Source organism: Castor canadensis, chromosome 5, assembly GCF_047511655.1.
Source record: "Castor canadensis chromosome 5, mCasCan1.hap1v2, whole genome shotgun sequence".
NCBI lineage: Eukaryota > Metazoa > Chordata > Mammalia > Rodentia > Castoridae > Castor > Castor canadensis.
In genome coordinates this window covers 120,192,627-120,211,503 of record NC_133390.1, presented here as the reverse complement: position 1 = coordinate 120,211,503, position 18,877 = coordinate 120,192,627, and positions in this window count along the sequence as shown.

The following is an 18,877-nucleotide window of genomic DNA, read 5'->3' as shown; positions in this document are numbered from 1 at the left end:
CTATTCAGCTAAGGTGAAAAAACACATGTATCTCCATAAAAAAACCATCTATGTAAGAAGGAGGAGTATGTAGCCCATTACTTCCTGAATGAATTGAGTGAGTTTTGGAAAAGAATACTTCCTGCAATGAAAGTGTTTCAATGTGGAGATGCCGTCTGTTTCCTCAAAATAGGAATTTTCAGCTGAGTTGAAGAAACACTTGTATCTTTCCAGAGAATACCATCATGTTAGAATCTGCAGCATCTAGCAATTGCTTCTCTACGAAAATTGTTTGTATTTGAAAGGATAACTTCTTGAAAATCATAATTGTCAAGGTGCAGAAGTGATCATTTTGTTCCAAAGAGGAATATTCAGCTGAATTCACCAAGCACATGTGTTTATATAGAAAACTATCTATGTTTGAAGCAGGAGCACCTAGCACACTGTTTCCCTGTGAAAATTGAGTTAGTTTTTGAAAGGAATACTTTTAGCAACTCAGGTGTTTCAAGGTGGTGATAGGCTCCGTTTGCTCCAAATATTCCTATTCAGCAAATTTGCAGAGACACATGCATCTTCTGATAGAGAGCCATCGCTTTTAGAATCATCAGCATCTAGCACATTGTTTCCCTGTTAGAACTGAGTTAGATTTGAAAGGAATACTTCCTGCAAATCATAGTTGCCAAGGTCGAGAAAAGCTCATTTTGTTCCAAATACACATGTTCAGCTAAATTGAAGAAACTCATGTATCTCTCAAAAGAAAACCATCTTTGTTAGAAACAAGTGCATCTTTCGCATTGTTTCCCTGTGAGAATTGATTTAGTTTGTATGAGAATACTTCTGCAACTTATGTCTTTCAAAGTGGAGATAAGATTTTTTTCCTCCTGGTAGGCATATTCAGCTCAGTAGAAAGACACATGTACCTCTCATAAGAAAGCCATCTATGTTAGAAGCCGCAGCATCTAGCCCATTTTTCCCTGTCAGAACTGCATTCATTTCTGTATGTAATACTTCCTGAAAATCAGAATTTACTTAGGGGATAAAGTGTCATTTTGTTAGAAAGAGGCCTATTCATTTGAGTTGAAGAAACACATCTATCTCTATAAAGATAACCATCTATGTTAGAACCTGCACCATCTAGCACATTGTTTCCTGAATGGATTGAGTTACTTTTTGAAAAGAATACATCCTGCAATTGAGGTGTTTCAAGGTGGAGATAGCTCTGTTTGCTCCAAATTGGCCTTTTCAGCTGAGTTGAAGAACACCGTACCTTTCCAAAGAATACCATCCTGTTAGAAGTTGCAGCATCTACCAATTTCTTCTCTGTGAAAATTGTTAGTATTTGAGAGGAAAACTTCCTGCAAATCATATTTCTCAAGGTGGAGAAGTGGTTATTTTGTTCTAAAGAGGAATATCAGCTGAATTGACCAAACACATGTATGTTCATAAAGAAAACCATCTGTGTTAGAAGCAGGACCACCTAGCACATTATATCTCTGTGAGAATTGAGTTAGTTTTTGAAAGGAACACTTCTAGCAACTCAGGTGTTTCAGGTGAAGATAGGCCGTGTTTGCTCCAAATAGGCATATTCAGCTTGGTTGAACACACACAAGTATATTTGGCAGAGTACCATCTCTGTCATAAGCATCGTCATCTACCACATTGTTTCCCTGTGAGAAGTGAGTTCATTTTTGAAAGGAATGAAAGAAACTCATATATCTCTCGAAAGGAAACCGTCTGTGCTAGAAGCAGGTGCAACATGTGCGTTGTTTCCCTGTGAGAATTGACTTAGTTGTTAACAAATACTGCAGCAACTTAGGTGTTTTAAGGTGGAGAAAGGATCTGTTTTCACCAAAATAGGCATATAGAGCTGACTTGAAGAAACACATGTAACTCTCCAAAGAAAAGATTCTTGTTAGAAGCTGCTGCATCCAGCACCTTGTTTCCCTGTCACAACTGAGTTAATTTTTGACAGGAATACGTCCTGCAAACCAGAGGTATCAAGGTTGAGAAAGGGTAATTTTTTCCCAAAGATTCCTATTCAACAGAGTTGAAGAAACACATGTATCTCTATGATGTAAACAATCTATATTAGAAGCAGGGGCATGCAGCAGATTGTTTCCTGGTGAGAATTGAGTTAGTTCTTGAAAGGAATACTTTCTGCTACTTAGGTGTATCAGGGTGGAAACAGGCTCCGTTTGCTCCAAATTGGACTATTCAGCTGAATTTACAAAACAGCAGTATCTTCTGAAACAGAACCAGGTCTGTGAGAAGCAGGAGAACCGAGCACATTTTTTCCTCGTGCAAACTGAGTTCATTTTGAAGGGAATAGTTCTTGCAATCATAGTTTTCAAGATGGAGAAAGTCTCATGTTGCTTCAAGTAGACTCATTCATCTAAGTTGAAGAAACACCTGTGTCTCTCTAAAGAAACCATGTGTTTTAGAAGCAGGATTATCTAGCATACAATTTCCCTGTGTGAATCAACATATGTTTTTAAAGGAATATTTCCTAAAACTTAGGTGTTTAAGGTGGAGATGGGGTTTGTTTGAACCATATAGGCCTATTCAACTGAGTTGAAGAAACACATTTATCTCTACAAAGATAACCATCCATGATAGAAGCTGCAGCACCTATCACATTGTTTCACTGTGAGAATCGATTTAGGCTTTGTAAGGAATATTTCCTGCAATGCAATTTTTTCAAGGTGGAGATGGGCGTCTGTTTGTTCCAAATAGCCTATTCAGCTAAGGTGAAAAAACACATGTATCTCCATAAAAAAACCATCTATGTAAGAAGGAGGAGTATGTAGCCCATTACTTCCTGAATGAATTGAGTGAGTTTTGGAAAAGAATACTTCCTGCAATGAAAGTGTTTCAACGTGGAGATACCGTCTGTTTCCTCAAAATAGGAATTTTCAGCTGAGTTGAAGAAACACTTGTATCTTTCCAGAGAATACCATCATGTTAGAATCTGCAGCATCTAGCAATTGCTTCTCTACGAAAATTGTTTGTATTTGAAAGGATAACTTCTTGAAAATCATAATTGTCAAGGTGCAGAAGTGATCATTTTGTTCCAAAGAGGAATATTCAGCTGAATTCACCAAGCACATGTGTTTATATAGAAAACTATCTATGTTTGAAGCAGGAGCACCTAGCACACTGTTTCCCTGTGAAAATTGAGTTAGTTTTTGAAAGGAATACTTTTAGCAACTCAGGTGTTTCAAGGTGGTGATAGGCTCCGTTTGCTCCAAATATTCCTATTCAGCAAATTTGCAGAGACACATGCATCTTCTGATAGAGAGCCATCGCTTTTAGAATCATCAGCATCTAGCACATTGTTTCCCTGTTAGAACTGAGTTAGATTTGAAAGGAATACTTCCTGCAAATCATAGTTGCCAAGGTCGAGAAAAGCTCATTTTGTTCCAAATACACATGTTCAGCTAAATTGAAGAAACTCATGTATCTCTCAAAAGAAAACCATCTTTGTTAGAAACAAGTGCATCTTTCGCATTGTTTCCCTGTGAGAATTGATTTAGTTTGTATGAGAATACTTCTGCAACTTATGTCTTTCAAAGTGGAGATAAGATTTTTTTCCTCCTGGTAGGCATATTCAGCTCAGTAGAAAGACACATGTACCTCTCATAAGAAAGCCATCTATGTTAGAAGCCGCAGCATCTAGCCCATTTTTCCCTGTCAGAACTGCATTCATTTCTGTATGTAATACTTCCTGAAAATCAGAATTTACTTAGGGGATAAAGTGTCATTTTGTTAGAAAGAGGCCTATTCATTTGAGTTGAAGAAACACATCTATCTCTATAAAGATAACCATCTATGTTAGAACCGGCACCATCTAGCACATTGTTTCACTGTGAGAATAGATTTAAGTTTTGAAGGGAATACTTCGTGCAACTTAGGTCTTTTAAGGTGTTGATTAGGTCTGTTTGATCCAAATAGCCTATTCAGCTAAGGTGAAAAAACATATGTATCTCCATTAAAAACCATCTCTGTAAGAAGCAGGAGCATCTAGCACATTGTTTCCTGAATGGATTGAGTTACTTTTTGAAAAGAATACATCCTGCAATTGAGGTGTTTCAAGGTGGAGATAGCTCTGTTTGCTCCAAATTGGCCTTTTCAGCTGAGTTGAAGAACACCGTACCTTTCCAAAGAATACCATCCTGTTAGAAGTTGCAGCATCTACCAATTTCTTCTCTGTGAAAATTGTTAGTATTTGAGAGGAAAACTTCCTGCAAATCATATTTCTCAAGGTGGAGAAGTGGTTATTTTGTTCTAAAGAGGAATATCAGCTGAATTGACCAAACACATGTATGTTCATAAAGAAAACCATCTGTGTTAGAAGCAGGACCACCTAGCACATTATATCTCTGTGAGAATTGAGTTAGTTTTTGAAAGGAACACTTCTAGCAACTCAGGTGTTTCAGGTGAAGATAGGCCGTGTTTGCTCCAAATAGGCATATTCAGCTTGGTTGAACACACACAAGTATATTTGGCAGAGTACCATCTCTGTCATAAGCATCGTCATCTACCACATTGTTTCCCTGTGAGAAGTGAGTTCATTTTTGAAAGGAATGAAAGAAACTCATATATCTCTCGAAAGGAAACCGTCTGTGCTAGAAGCAGGTGCAACATGTGCGTTGTTTCCCTGTGAGAATTGACTTAGTTGTTAACAAATACTGCAGCAACTTAGGTGTTTTAAGGTGGAGAAAGGATCTGTTTTCACCAAAATAGGCATATAGAGCTGAGTTGAAGAAACACATGTAACTCTCCAAAGAAAAGATTCTTGTTAGAAGCTGCTGCATCCAGCACCTTGTTTCCCTGTCACAACTGAGTTAATTTTTGACAGGAATACGTCCTGCAAACCATAGGTATCAAGGTTGAGAAAGGGTAATTTTTTCCAAAAGATTCCTATTCAAGAGAGTTGAAGAAACACATGTATCTCTATAATGTAAACCATCTATATTAGAAGCAGGGGTATGTAGCAGATTGTTTCCTGGTGAGAATTGAGTTAGTTCTTGAAAGGAATACTTTCTGCTACTTAGGTGTATCAGGGTGGAAACAGGCTCCGTTTGCTCCAAATTGGACTATTCAGCTGAATTTACAAAACAGCAGTATCTTCTGAAACAGAACCAGGTCTGTGAGAAGCAGGAGAACCGAGCACATTTTTTCCTCGTGCAAACTGAGTTCATTTTGAAGGGAATAGTTCTTGCAATCATAGTTTTCAAGATGGAGAAAGTCTCATGTTGCTTCAAGTAGACTCATTCATCTAAGTTGAAGAAACACCTGTGTCTCTCTAAAGAAACCATGTGTTTTAGAAGCAGGATTATCTAGCATACAATTTCCCTGTGTGAATCAACATATGTTTTTAAAGGAATATTTCCTAAAACTTAGGTGTTTAAGGTGGAGATGGGGTTTGTTTGATCCATATAGGCCTGTTCAACTGAGTTGAAGAAACACATTTATCTCTACAAAGATAACCATCCATGATAGAAGCTGCAGCACCTATCACATTGTTTCGCTGTGAGAATCGATTTAGGCTTTGTAAGGAATATTTCCTGCAATGCAGGTTTTTCAAGGTGGAGATGGGCATCTGTTTGTTCCAAATAGCCTATTCAGCTAAGGTGAAAAAACACATGTATCTCCATAAAAAAACCATCTATGTAAGAAGGAGGAGTATGTAGCCCATTACTTCCTGAATGAATTGAGTGAGTTTTGGAAAAGAATACTTCCTGCAATGAAAGTGTTTCAATGTGGACATAGCGTCTGTTTGCTCAAAATAGGCCTTTTCAGCTGAGTTGAAGAAACACTTGTATCTTTCCAAAGAATACCATCATGTTAGAATCTGCAGCATCTAGCAATTGCTTGTCTACGAAAATTGTTTGTATTTGAAAGGATAACTTCCTGAAAATCATAATTGTCAAGGTGCAGAAGTGATCATTTTGTTCCAAAGAGGAATATTCAGCTGAATTCACCAAGCACATGTGTTTATATAGAAAACTATCTATGTTTGAAGCAGGAGCACCTAGCACACTGTTTCCCTGTGAAAATTGAGTTAGTTTTTGAAAGGAATCCTTTTAGCAACGCAGGTGTTTCAAGGTGGTGATAGGCTCCGTTTGCTCCAAATATTCCTATTCAGCAAATTTGCAGAGACACATGCATCTTCTGATAGAGAGCCATCGCTTTTAGAATCATCAGCATCTAGCACATTGTTTCCCTGTTAGAACTGAGTTAGATTTGAAAGGAATACTTCCTGCAAATCATAGTTGCCAAGGTCGAGAAAAGCTCATTTTGTTCCAAATACACATGTTCAGCTAAATTGAAGAAACTCATGTATCTCTCAAAAGAAAACCATCTTTGTTAGAAACAAGTGCATCTTGAGCATTGTTTCCCTGTGAGAATTGATTTAGTTTGTATGAGAATACTTCTGCAACTTATGTCTTTCAAAGTGGAGATAAGATTTTTTTCCTCCTGGTAGGCATATTCAGCTCAGTAGAAAGACACATGTACCTCTCATAAGAAAGCCATCTATGTTAGAAGCCGCAGCATCTAGCCCATTTTTCCCTGTCAGAACTGCATTCATTTCTGTATGTAATACTTCCTGAAAATCAGAATTTACTTAGGGGATAAAGTGTCATTTTGTTAGAAAGAGGCCTATTCATTTGAGTTGAAGAAACACAACTATCTCTATAAAGATAACCATCTATGTTAGAACCTGCACCATCTAGCACATTGTTTCACTTTGAGAATAGATTTAAGTTTTGAAGGGAATACTTCGTGCAACTTAGGTCTTTTAAGGTGTTGATTAGGTCTGTTTGATCCAAACAGCCTATTCAGCTAAGGTGAAAAACCATATGTATCTCCATTAAAAACCATCTCTGTAAGAAGCAGGAGCATCTAGCACACTGTTTCTTGAATGGATTGAGTTACTTTTTGAAAAGAATACATCCTGCAATTGAGGTGTTTCAAGGTGGAGATAGCTCTGTTTGCTCCAAATTGGCCTTTTCAGCTGAGTTGAAGAACACCGTACCTTTCCAAAGAATACCATCCTGTTAGAAGTTGCAGCATTTACCAATTTCTTCTCTGTGTAAATTGTTAGTATTTGAGAGGAAAACTTCCTGCAAATCATATTTCTCAAGGTGGAGAAGTGGTTATTTTGTTCTAAAGAGGAATATCAGCTGAATTGACCAAACACATGTATGTTCATAAAGAAAACCATCTGTGTTAGAAGCAGGACCACCTAGCACATTATATCTCTGTGAGAATTGAGTTAGTTTTTGAAAGGAAAACTTCTAGCAACTCAAGTGTTTCAGGTGAAGATAGGCCGTGTTTGCTCCAAATAGGCATATTCAGCTTGGTTGAACACACACAAGTATATTTGGCAGAGTACCATCTCTGTCATAAGCATCGTCATCTACCACATTGTTTCCCTGTGAGAAGTGAGTTCATTTTTGAAAGGAATGAAAGAAACTCATATATCTCTCGAAAGGAAACCGTCTGTGCTAGAAGCAGGTGCAACATGTGCGTTGTTTCCCTGTGAGAATTTACTTAGTTGTTAACGAATACTGCAGCAACATAGGTGTTTTAAGGTGGAGAAAGGATCTGTTTTCACCAAAATAGGCATACAGAGCTGAGTTGAAGAAACACATGTAACTCTCCAATGAATAGATTCTTGTTAGAAGCTGCTGCATCCAGCACCTTGTTTCCCTGTCACAACTGAGTTAATTTTTGACAGGAATACGTCCTGCAAACCATAGGTATCAAGGTTGAGGAAGGGTAATTTTTCCCAAAGATTCCTATTCAACAGAGTTGAAGAAACACATGTACCTCTATAATGTAAAGCATCTATATTAGAAGCAGGGGCATGCAGCAGATTGTTTCCTGGTGAGAATTGAGTTAGTTCTTGAAAGGAATACTTTCTGCTACTTAGGTGTATCAGGGTGGAAATAGGCTCCGTTTGCTCCAAATTGGACTATTCAGCTGAATTTACAAAACAGCAGTATCTTCTGAAACAGAACCAGGTCTGTGAGAAGCAGGAGAACCCAGCACATTTTTTCCTCGTGCAAACTGAGTTCATTTTGAAGGGTATAGTTCTTGCAATCATAGTTTTCAAGATGGAGAAAGTATCATATTTCTTCAAGTATACTCATTCATCTAAGTTGAAGAAACACCTGTGTCTCTCTAAAGAAACCATGTGTTTTAGAAGCAGGATTATCTAGCATACATTTTCCCTGTGTGAATGAACATATGTTTTTAAAGGAATATTTCCTAAAACTTAGGTGTTTAAGGTGGAGATGGGGTTTGTTTGATCCATATAGGCCTATTCAACTGAGTTGAAGAAACACATTTATCTCTATAAAGATAACCATCCATGATAGAAGGTGCAGCACCTATCACATTGTTTCGCTGTGAGAATCGATTTAGGCTTTGTAAGGAATATTTCCTGCAATGCAGGTTTTTCAAGGTGGAGATGGGCGTCTGTTTGTTCCAAATAGCCTATTCAGCTAAGGTGAAAAAACACATGTATCTCCATAAAAAAACCATCTATGTAAGAAGGAGGAGTATGTAGCCCATTACTTCCTGAATGAATTGAGTGAGTTTTGGAAAAGAATACTTCCTGCAATGAAGGTGTTTCAATGTGGAGATAGCGTCTGTTTGCTCAAAATAGGCCTTTTCAGCTGAGTTGAAGTAACACTTGTATCTTTCCATAGAATACCATCATGTTAGAATCTGCAGCATCTAGCAATTGCTTCTCTACGAAAATTGTTTGTATTTGTAACGATAACTTCCTGAAAATCATAATTGTCAAGGTGCAGAAGTGATCATTTTGTTCCAAAGAGGAATATTCAGCTGAATTCACCAAGCACATGTGTTTATATAGAAAACTATCTATGTTTGAAGCAGGAGCACCTAGCACACTGTTTCCATGTGAAAATTGAGTTAGTTTTTGAAAGGAATCCTTTTAGCAACGCAGGTGTTTCAAGGTGGTGATAGGCTCCGTTTGCTCCAAATATTCCTATTCAGCAAATTTGCAGAGACAACTGCATCTTCTGATAGAGAGCCATCGCTTTTAGAATCATCAGCGTCTAGCACATTGTTTCCCTGTTAGAACTGAGTTAGTTTTTGAAAGGAATACTTCCTGCAAATCATAGTTGCCAAGGTCGAGAAAAGCTCATTTTGTTCCAAATACACATGTTCAGCTAAATTGAAGAAACTCATGTATTTCTCAAAAGAAAACCATCTTTGTTAGAAACAAGTGCATCTTGAGCATTGTTTCCCTGTGAGAATTGATTTAGTTTGTATGAGAATACTTCTGCAACTTATGTCTTTCAAAGTGGATATAAGATTTTTTTCCTCCTGGTAGGCATATTCAGCTCAGTAGAAAGACACATGTACCTCTCATAAGAAAACCATCTATGTTAGAAGCCGCAGCATCTAGCCCATTTTTCCCTGTCAGAACTGCATTCATTTCTGTATGTAATACTTCCTGAAAATCAGAATTTACTTTGGGGATAAAGTTTCATTTTGTTCCAAAGAGGCCTATTTATTTGAGTTGAAGAAACACATCTATCTCTATAAAGATAACCATCTATGTTAGAACCTGCACCATCTAGCACATTGTTTCACTGTGAGAATAGATTTAAGTTTTGAAGGGAATACTTCGTGCAACTTAGGTCTTTTAAGGTGTTGATTAGGTCTGTTTGATCCAAATAGCCTATTCAGCTAAGGTGAAAAACCATATGTATCTCCATTAAAAACTATCTCTGTAAGAAGCAGGAGCATCTAGCACATTGTTTCCTGAATGGATTGAGTTACTTTTTGAAAAGAATACATCCTGCAATTGAGGTGTTTCAAGGTGGAGATAGCTCTGTTTGCTCCAAATTGGCCTTTTCAGCTGAGTTGAAGAACACCGTACCTTTCCAAAGAATACCATCCTGTTAGAAGTTGCAGCATCTACCAATTTCTTCTCTGTGAAAATTGTTAGTATTTGAGAGGAAAACTTCCTGCAAATCATATTTCTCAAGGTGGAGAAGTGGTTATTTTGTTCTAAAGAGGAATATCAGCTGAATTGACCAAACACATGTATGTTGATAAAGAAAACCATCTGTGTTAGAAGCAGGACCACCTAGCACATTATATCTCTGTGAGAATTGAGTTAGTTTTTGAAAGGAACACTTCTAGCAACTCAGGTGTTTCAGGTGAAGATAGGCCGTGTTTGCTCCAAATAGGCATATTCAGCTTGGTTGAACACACACAAGTATATTTGGCAGAGTACCATCTCTGTCATAAGCATCGTCATCTACCACATTGTTTCCCTGTGAGAAGTGAGTTCATTTTTGAAAGGAATGAAAGAAACTCATATATCTCTCGAAAGGAAACCGTCTGTGCTAGAAGCAGGTGCAACATGTGCATTGTTTCCCTGTGAGAATTGACTTAGTTGTTAACGAATACTGCAGCAAGTTAGGTGTTTTAAGGTGGAGAAAGGATCTGTTTTCACCAAAATAGGCATATAGAGCTGAGTTGAAGAAACACATGTAACTCTCCAAAGAAAAGATTCTTGTTAGAAGCTGCTGCATCCAGCACCTTGTTTCCCTGTCACAACTGAGTTAATTTTTGACAGGAATACGTCCTGCAAACCATAGGTATCAAGGTTGAGAAAGGGTAATTTTTTGCAAAGATTATTATTCAACAGAGTTGAAGAAACACATGTATCTCTATAATGTAAACAATCTATATTAGAAGCAGGGGCATGCAGCAGATTGTTTCCTGGTGAGAATTGAGTTAGTTCTTGAAAGGAATACTTTCTGCTACTTAGGTGTATCAGGGTGGAAATAGGCTCCGTTTGCTCCAAATTGGACTATTCAGCTGAACTTACAAAACAGCAGTATCTTATGAAACAGAACCATGTCTGTGAGAAGCAGGAGAACCGAGCACATTTTTTCCTCGTGCAAGCTGAGTTCATTTTGAAGGGAATAGTTCTTCAATCATAGTTTTCAAGATGGAGAAAGTCTCATGTTGCTTCAACTAGACTCATTCATCTAAGTTGAAGAAACACCTGTGTCTCTCTAAAGAAACCATGTGTTTTAGAAGCAGGATTATCTAGCATACAGTTTCCCTGTGTGAATCGACGTATGTTTTTAAAGGAATATTTCCTAAAACTTAGGTGTTTAAGGTGGAGATGGGGTTTGTTTGATCCATATAGGCCTATTCACCTGAGTTGAAGAAACACATTTATCTCTACAAAGATAACCATCCATGATAGAAGCTGCAGCACCTATCACATTGTTTCGCTGTGAGAATCGATTTAGGCTTTGTAAGGAATATTTCCTGCAATGCAGGTTTTTCAAGGTGGAGATGGGCTTCTGTTTGTTCCAAATAGCCTATTCAACTACGGTGAAAAAACACATGTATCTCCATAAAAAAACCATCTATGTAAGAAGGAGGAGTATGTAGCCCATTACTTCCTGAATGAATTGAGTGAGTTTTGGAAAAGAATACTTCCTGCAATGAAGGTGTTTCAAGGTGGAGATAGAGTCTGTTTGCTTAAAATAGGAATTTTCAGCTGAGTTGAAGAAACACTTGTATCTTTCCAGAGAATACCATCATGTTAGAATCTGCAGCATCTAGCAATTGCTTCTCTACGAAAATTGTTTGTATTTGAAAGGATAACTTCCTGAAAATCATAATTGTCAAGGTGCAGAAGTGATCATTTTGTTCCAAAGAGGAATATTCAGCTGAATTCACCAAGCACATGTGTTTATATAGAAAACTATCTATGTTTGAAGCAGGAGCACCTAGCACACTGTTTCCCTGTGAAAATTGAGTTAGTTTTTGAAAGGAATACTTTTAGCAACGCAGGTGTTTCAAGGTAGTGATAGGCTCCGTTTGCTCCAAATATTCCTATTCAGCAAATTTGCAGAGACACCAGCATCTTCTGATAGAGAGCCATCGCTTTTAGAATCATCAGCATCTAGCACATTGTTTCCCTGTTAGAACTGAGTTAGTTTTTGAAAGGAATACTTCCTGCAAATCATAGTTGCCAAGGTCTAGAAAAGCTCATTTTGTTCCAAATACACATGTTCAGCTAAATTGAAGAAACTCATGTATCTCTCAAAAGAAAACCATTTTTGTTAGAAACAAGTGCATCTTGCGCATTGTTTCCCTGTGAGAATTGATTTAGTTTGTATGAGAATACTTCTGCAACTTATGTCTTTCAAAGTGGAGATAAGATGTTTTTCCTCCTGGTAGGCATATTCAGCTCAGTAGAAAGACACATGTACCTCTCATAAGAAAGCCATCTATGTTAGAAGCCGCAGCATCTAGCCCATTTTTCCCTGTCAGAACTGCATTCATTTCTGTATGTAATACTTCCTGAAAATCAGAATTTACTTAGGGGATAAAGTGTCATTTTGTGAGAAAGAGGCCCATTCATTTGAGTTGAAGAAACACATCTATCTCTATAAAGATAACCATCGATGTTAGAACCTGCACCATCTAGCACATTGTTTCACTGTGAGAATAGATTTAATTTTTGAAGGGAATACTTCGTGCAACTTAGGTCTTTTAAGGTGTTGATTAGGTCTGTTTGATCCAAATAGCCTATTCAGCTAAGGTGAAAAAACATATGTATCTCCATTAAAAACCATCTCTGTAAGAAGCAGGAGCATCTAGCACATTGTTTCCTGAATGGATTGAGATACTTTTTGAAAAGAATACATCCTGCAATTGAGGTGTTTCAAGGTGGAGATAGCTCTGTTTGCTCCAAATTGGCCTTTTCAGCTGAGTTGAAGAACACCGTACCTTTCCAAAAAATACCATCATGTTAGAAGTTGCAGCATCTACCAATTTCTTCTCTGTGAAAATTGTTAGTATTTGAGAGGAAAACTTCCTGCAAATCATATTTCTCAAGGTGGAGAAGTGGTTATTTTGTTCTAAAGAGGAATATCAGCTCAATTGACCAAACACATGTATGTTCATAAAGAAAACCATCTGTGTTAGAAGCAGGACCACCTAGCACATTATATCTCTGTGAGAATTGAGTTAGTTTTTGAAAGGAACACTTCTAGCAACTCAGGTGTTTCAGGTGAAGATAGGCCGTGTTTGCTCCAAATAGGCATATTCAGCTTGGTTGAACACACACAAGTATATTTGGCAGAGTACCATCTCTGTCATAAGCATCGTCATCTACCACATTGTTTCCCTGTGAGAAGTGAGTTCATTTTTGAAAGGAATGAAAGAAACTCATATATCTCTCGAAAGGAAACCGTCTGTGCTAGAAGCAGGTGCAACATGTGCGTTGTTTCCCTGTGAGAATTGACTTAGTTGTTAACGAATACTGCAGCAAGTTAGGTGTTTTAAGGTGGAGAAAGGATCTGTTTTCACCAAAATAGGCATATAGAGCTGAGTTGAAGAAACACATGTAACTCTCCAAAGAAAAGATTCTTGTTAGAAGCTGCTGCATCCAGCACCTTGTTTCCCTGTCACAACTGAGTTAATTTTTGACAGGAATACGTCCTGCAAACCATAGGTTTCAAGGTTGAGAAAGGGTAATTTTTTGCAAAGATTATTATTCAACAGAGTTGAAGAAACACATGTATCTCTATAATGTAAACAATCTATATTAGAAGCAGGGGCATGCAGCAGATTGTTTCCTGGTGAGAATTGAGTTAGTTCTTGAAAGGAATACTTTCTGCTACTTAGGTGTATCAGGGTGGAAATAGGCTCCGTTTGCTCCAAATTGGACTATTCAGCTGAACTTACAAAACAGCAGTATCTTATGAAACAGAACCATGTCTGTGAGAAGCAGGAGAACCGAGCACATTTTTTCCTCGTGCAAGCTGAGTTCATTTTGAAGGGAATAGTTCTTCAATCATAGTTTTCAAGATGGAGAAAGTCTCATGTTGCTTCAAGTAGACTCATTCATCTAAGTTGAAGAAACACCTGTGTCTCTCTAAAGCAACCATGTGTTTTAGAAGCAGGATTATCTAGCATACAGTTTCCCTGTGTGAATCGACGTATGTTTTTAAAGGAATATTTCCTAAAACTTAGGTGTTTAAGGTGGAGATGGGGTTTGTTTGATCCATATAGGCCTATTCACCTGAGTTGAAGAAACACATTTATCTCTACAAAGATAACCATCCATGATAGAAGCTGCAGCACCTATCACATTGTTTCGCTGTGAGAATCGATTTAGGCTTTGTAAGGAATATTTCCTGCAATGCAGGTTTTTCAAGGTGGAGATGGGCTTCTGTTTGTTCCAAATAGCCTATTCTGCTACGGTGAAAAAACACATGTATCTCCATAAAAAAACCATCTATGTAAGAAGGAGGAGTATGTAGCCCATTACTTCCTGAATGAATTGAGTGAGTTTTGGAAAAGAATACTTCCTGCAATGAAGGTGTTTCAAGGTGGAGATAGAGTCTGTTTGCTTAAAATAGGAATTTTCAGCTGAGTTGAAGAAACACTTGTATCTTTCCAGAGAATACCATCATGTTAGAATCTGCAGCATCTAGCAATTGCTTCTCTACGAAAATTGTTTGTATTTGAAAGGATAACTTCCTGAAAATCATAATTGTCAAGGTGCAGAAGTGATCATTTTGTTCCAAAGAGGAATATTCAGCTGAATTCACCAAGCACATGTGTTTATATAGAAAACTATCTATGTTTGAAGCAGGAGCACCTAGCACACTGTTTCCCTGTGAAAATTGAGTTAGTTTTTGAAAGGAATCCTTTTAGCAACGCAGGTGTTTCAAGGTGGTGATAGGCTCCGTTTGCTCCAAATATTCCTATTCAGCAAATTTGCAGAGACAACTGCATCTTCTGATAGAGAGCCATCGCTTTTAGAATCATCAGCGTCTAGCACATTGTTTCCCTGTTAGAACTGAGTTAGTTTTTGAAAGGAATACTTCCTGCAAATCATAGTTGCCAAGGTCGAGAAAAGCTCATTTTGTTCCAAATACACATGTTCAGCTAAATTGAAGAAACTCATGTATTTCTCAAAAGAAAACCATCTTTGTTAGAAACAAGTGCATCTTGAGCATTGTTTCCCTGTGAGAATTGATTTAGTTTGTATGAGAATACTTCTGCAACCTATGTCTTTCAAAGTGGATATAAGATTTTTTTCCTCCTGGTAGGCATATTCAGCTCAGTAGAAAGACACATGTACCTCTCATAAGAAAACCATCTATGTTAGAAGCCGCAGCATCTAGCCCATTTTTCCCTGTCAGAACTGCATTCATTTCTGTATGTAATACTTCCTGAAAATCAGAATTTACTTTGGGGATAAAGTTTCATTTTGTTCCAAAGAGGCCTATTTATTTGAGTTGAAGAAACACATCTATCTCTATAAAGATAACCATCTATGTTAGAACCTGCACCATCTAGCACATTGTTTCACTGTGAGAATAGATTTAAGTTTTGAAGGGAATACTTCGTGCAACTTAGGTCTTTTAAGGTGTTGATTAGGTCTGTTTGATCCAAATAGCCTATTCAGCTAAGGTGAAAAACCATATGTATCTCCATTAAAAACTATCTCTGTAAGAAGCAGGAGCATCTAGCACATTGTTTCCTGAATGGATTGAGTTACTTTTTGAAAAGAATACATCCTGCAATTGAGGTGTTTCAAGGTGGAGATAGCTCTGTTTGCTCCAAATTGGCCTTTTCAGCTGAGTTGAAGAACACCGTACCTTTCCAAAGAATACCATCCTGTTAGAAGTTGCAGCATCTACCAATTTCTTCTCTGTGAAAATTGTTAGTATTTGAGAGGAAAACTTCCTGCAAATCATATTTCTCAAGGTGGAGAAGTGGTTATTTTGTTCTAAAGAGGAATATCAGCTGAATTGACCAAACACATGTATGTTGATAAAGAAAACCATCTGTGTTAGAAGCAGGACCACCTAGCACATTATATCTCTGTGAGAATTGAGTTAGTTTTTGAAAGGAACACTTCTAGCAACTCAGGTGTTTCAGGTGAAGATAGGCCGTGTTTGCTCCAAATAGGCATATTCAGCTTGGTTGAACACACACAAGTATATTTGGCAGAGTACCATCTCTGTCATAAGCATCGTCATCTACCACATTGTTTCCCTGTGAGAAGTGAGTTCATTTTTGAAAGGAATGAAAGAAACTCATATATCTCTCGAAAGGAAACCGTCTGTGCTAGAAGCAGGTGCAACATGTGCATTGTTTCCCTGTGAGAATTGACTTAGTTGTTAACGAATACTGCAGCAAGTTAGGTGTTTTAAGGTGGAGAAAGGATCTGTTTTCACCAAAATAGGCATATAGAGCTGAGTTGAAGAAACACATGTAACTCTCCAAAGAAAAGATTCTTGTTAGAAGCTGCTGCATCCAGCACCTTGTTTCCCTGTCACAACTGAGTTAATTTTTGACAGGAATACGTCCTGCAAACCATAGGTATCAAGGTTGAGAAAGGGTAATTTTTTGCAAAGATTATTATTCAACAGAGTTGAAGAAACACATGTATCTCTATAATGTAAACAATCTATATTAGAAGCAGGGGCATGCAGCAGATTGTTTCCTGGTGAGAATTGAGTTAGTTCTTGAAAGGAATACTTTCTGCTACTTAGGTGTATCAGGGTGGAAATAGGCTCCGTTTGCTCCAAATTGGACTATTCAGCTGAACTTACAAAACAGCAGTATCTTATGAAACAGAACCATGTCTGTGAGAAGCAGGAGAACCGAGCACATTTTTTCCTCGTGCAAGCTGAGTTCATTTTGAAGGGAATAGTTCTTCAATCATAGTTTTCAAGATGGAGAAAGTCTCATGTTGCTTCAACTAGACTCATTCATCTAAGTTGAAGAAACACCTGTGTCTCTCTAAAGAAACCATGTGTTTTAGAAGCAGGATTATCTAGCATACAGTTTCCCTGTGTGAATCGACGTATGTTTTTAAAGGAATATTTCCTAAAACTTAGGTGTTTAAGGTGGAGATGGGGTTTGTTTGATCCATATAGGCCTATTCACCTGAGTTGAAGAAACACATTTATCTCTACAAAGATAACCATCCATGATAGAAGCTGCAGCACCTATCACATTGTTTCGCTGTGAGAATCGATTTAGGCTTTGTAAGGAATATTTCCTGCAATGCAGGTTTTTCAAGGTGGAGATGGGCTTCTGTTTGTTCCAAATAGCCTATTCAACTACGGTGAAAAAACACATGTATCTCCATAAAAAAACCATCTATGTAAGAAGGAGGAGTATGTAGCCCATTACTTCCTGAATGAATTGAGTGAGTTTTGGAAAAGAATACTTCCTGCAATGAAGGTGTTTCAAGGTGGAGATAGAGTCTGTTTGCTTAAAATAGGAATTTTCAGCTGAGTTGAAGAAACACTTGTATCTTTCCAGAGAATACCATCATGTTAGAATCTGCAGCATCTAGCAATTGCTTCTCTACGAAAATTGTTTGTATTTGAAAGGATAACTTCCTGAAAATCATAATTGTCAAGGTGCAGAAGTGATCATTTTGTTCCAAAGAGGAATATTCAGCTGAATTCACCAAGCACATGTGTTTATATAGAAAACTATCTATGTTTGAAGCAGGAGCACCTAGCACACTGTTTCCCTGTGAAAATTGAGTTAGTTTTTGAAAGGAATACTTTTAGCAACGCAGGTGTTTCAAGGTAGTGATAGGCTCCGTTTGCTCCAAATATTCCTATTCAGCAAATTTGCAGAGACACCAGCATCTTCTGATAGAGAGCCATCGCTTTTAGAATCATCAGCATCTAGCACATTGTTTCCCTGTTAGAACTGAGTTAGTTTTTGAAAGGAATACTTCCTGCAAATCATAGTTGCCAAGGTCGAGAAAAGCTCATTTTGTTCCAAATACACATGTTCAGCTAAATTGAAGAAACTCATGTATCTCTCAAAAGAAAACCATCTTTGTTAGAAACAAGTGCATCTTGAGCATTGTTTCCCTGTGAGAATTGATTTAGTTTGTATGAGAATACTTCTGCAACTTATGTCTTTCAAAGTGGAGATAAGATTTTTTTCCTCCTGGTAGGCATATTCAGCTCAGTAGAAAGACACATGTACCTCTCATAAGAAAGCCATCTATGTTAGAAGCCGCAGCATCTAGCCCATTTTTCCCTGTCAGAACTGCATTCATTTCTGTATGTAATACTTCCTGAAAATCAGAATTTACTTAGGGGATAAAGTGTCATTTTGTTAGAAAGAGGCCTATTCATTTGAGTTGAAGAAACACAACTATCTCTATAAAGATAACCATCTATGTTAGAACCTGCACCATCTAGCACATTGTTTCACTTTGAGAATAGATTTAAGTTTTGAAGGGAATACTTCGTGCAACTTAGGTCTTTTAAGGTGTTGATTAGGTCTGTTTGATCCAAACAGCCTATTCAGCTAAGGTGAAAAACCATATGTATCTCCATTAAAAACCATCTCTGTAAGAAGCAGGAGCATCTAGCACACTGTTTCTTGAATGGATTGAGTTACTTTTTGAAAAGAATACATCCTGCAATTGAGGTGTTTCAAGGTGGAGATAGCTCTGTTTGCTCCAAATTGGCCTTTTCAGCTGAGTTGAAGAACACCGTACCTTTCCAAAGAATACCATCCTGTTAGAAGTTGCAGCATTTACCAATTTCTTCTCTGTGTAAATTGTTAGTATTTGAGAGGAAAACTTCCTGCAAATCATATTTCTCAAGGTGGAGAAGTGGTTATTTTGTTCTAAAGAGGAATATCAGCTGAATTGACCAAACACATGTATGTTCATAAAGAAAACCATCTGTGTTAGAAGCAGGACCACCTAGCACATTATATCTCTGTGAGAATTGAGTTAGTTTTTGAAAGGAAAACTTCTAGCAACTCAAGTGTTTCAGGTGAAGATAGGCCGTGTTTGCTCCAAATAGGCATA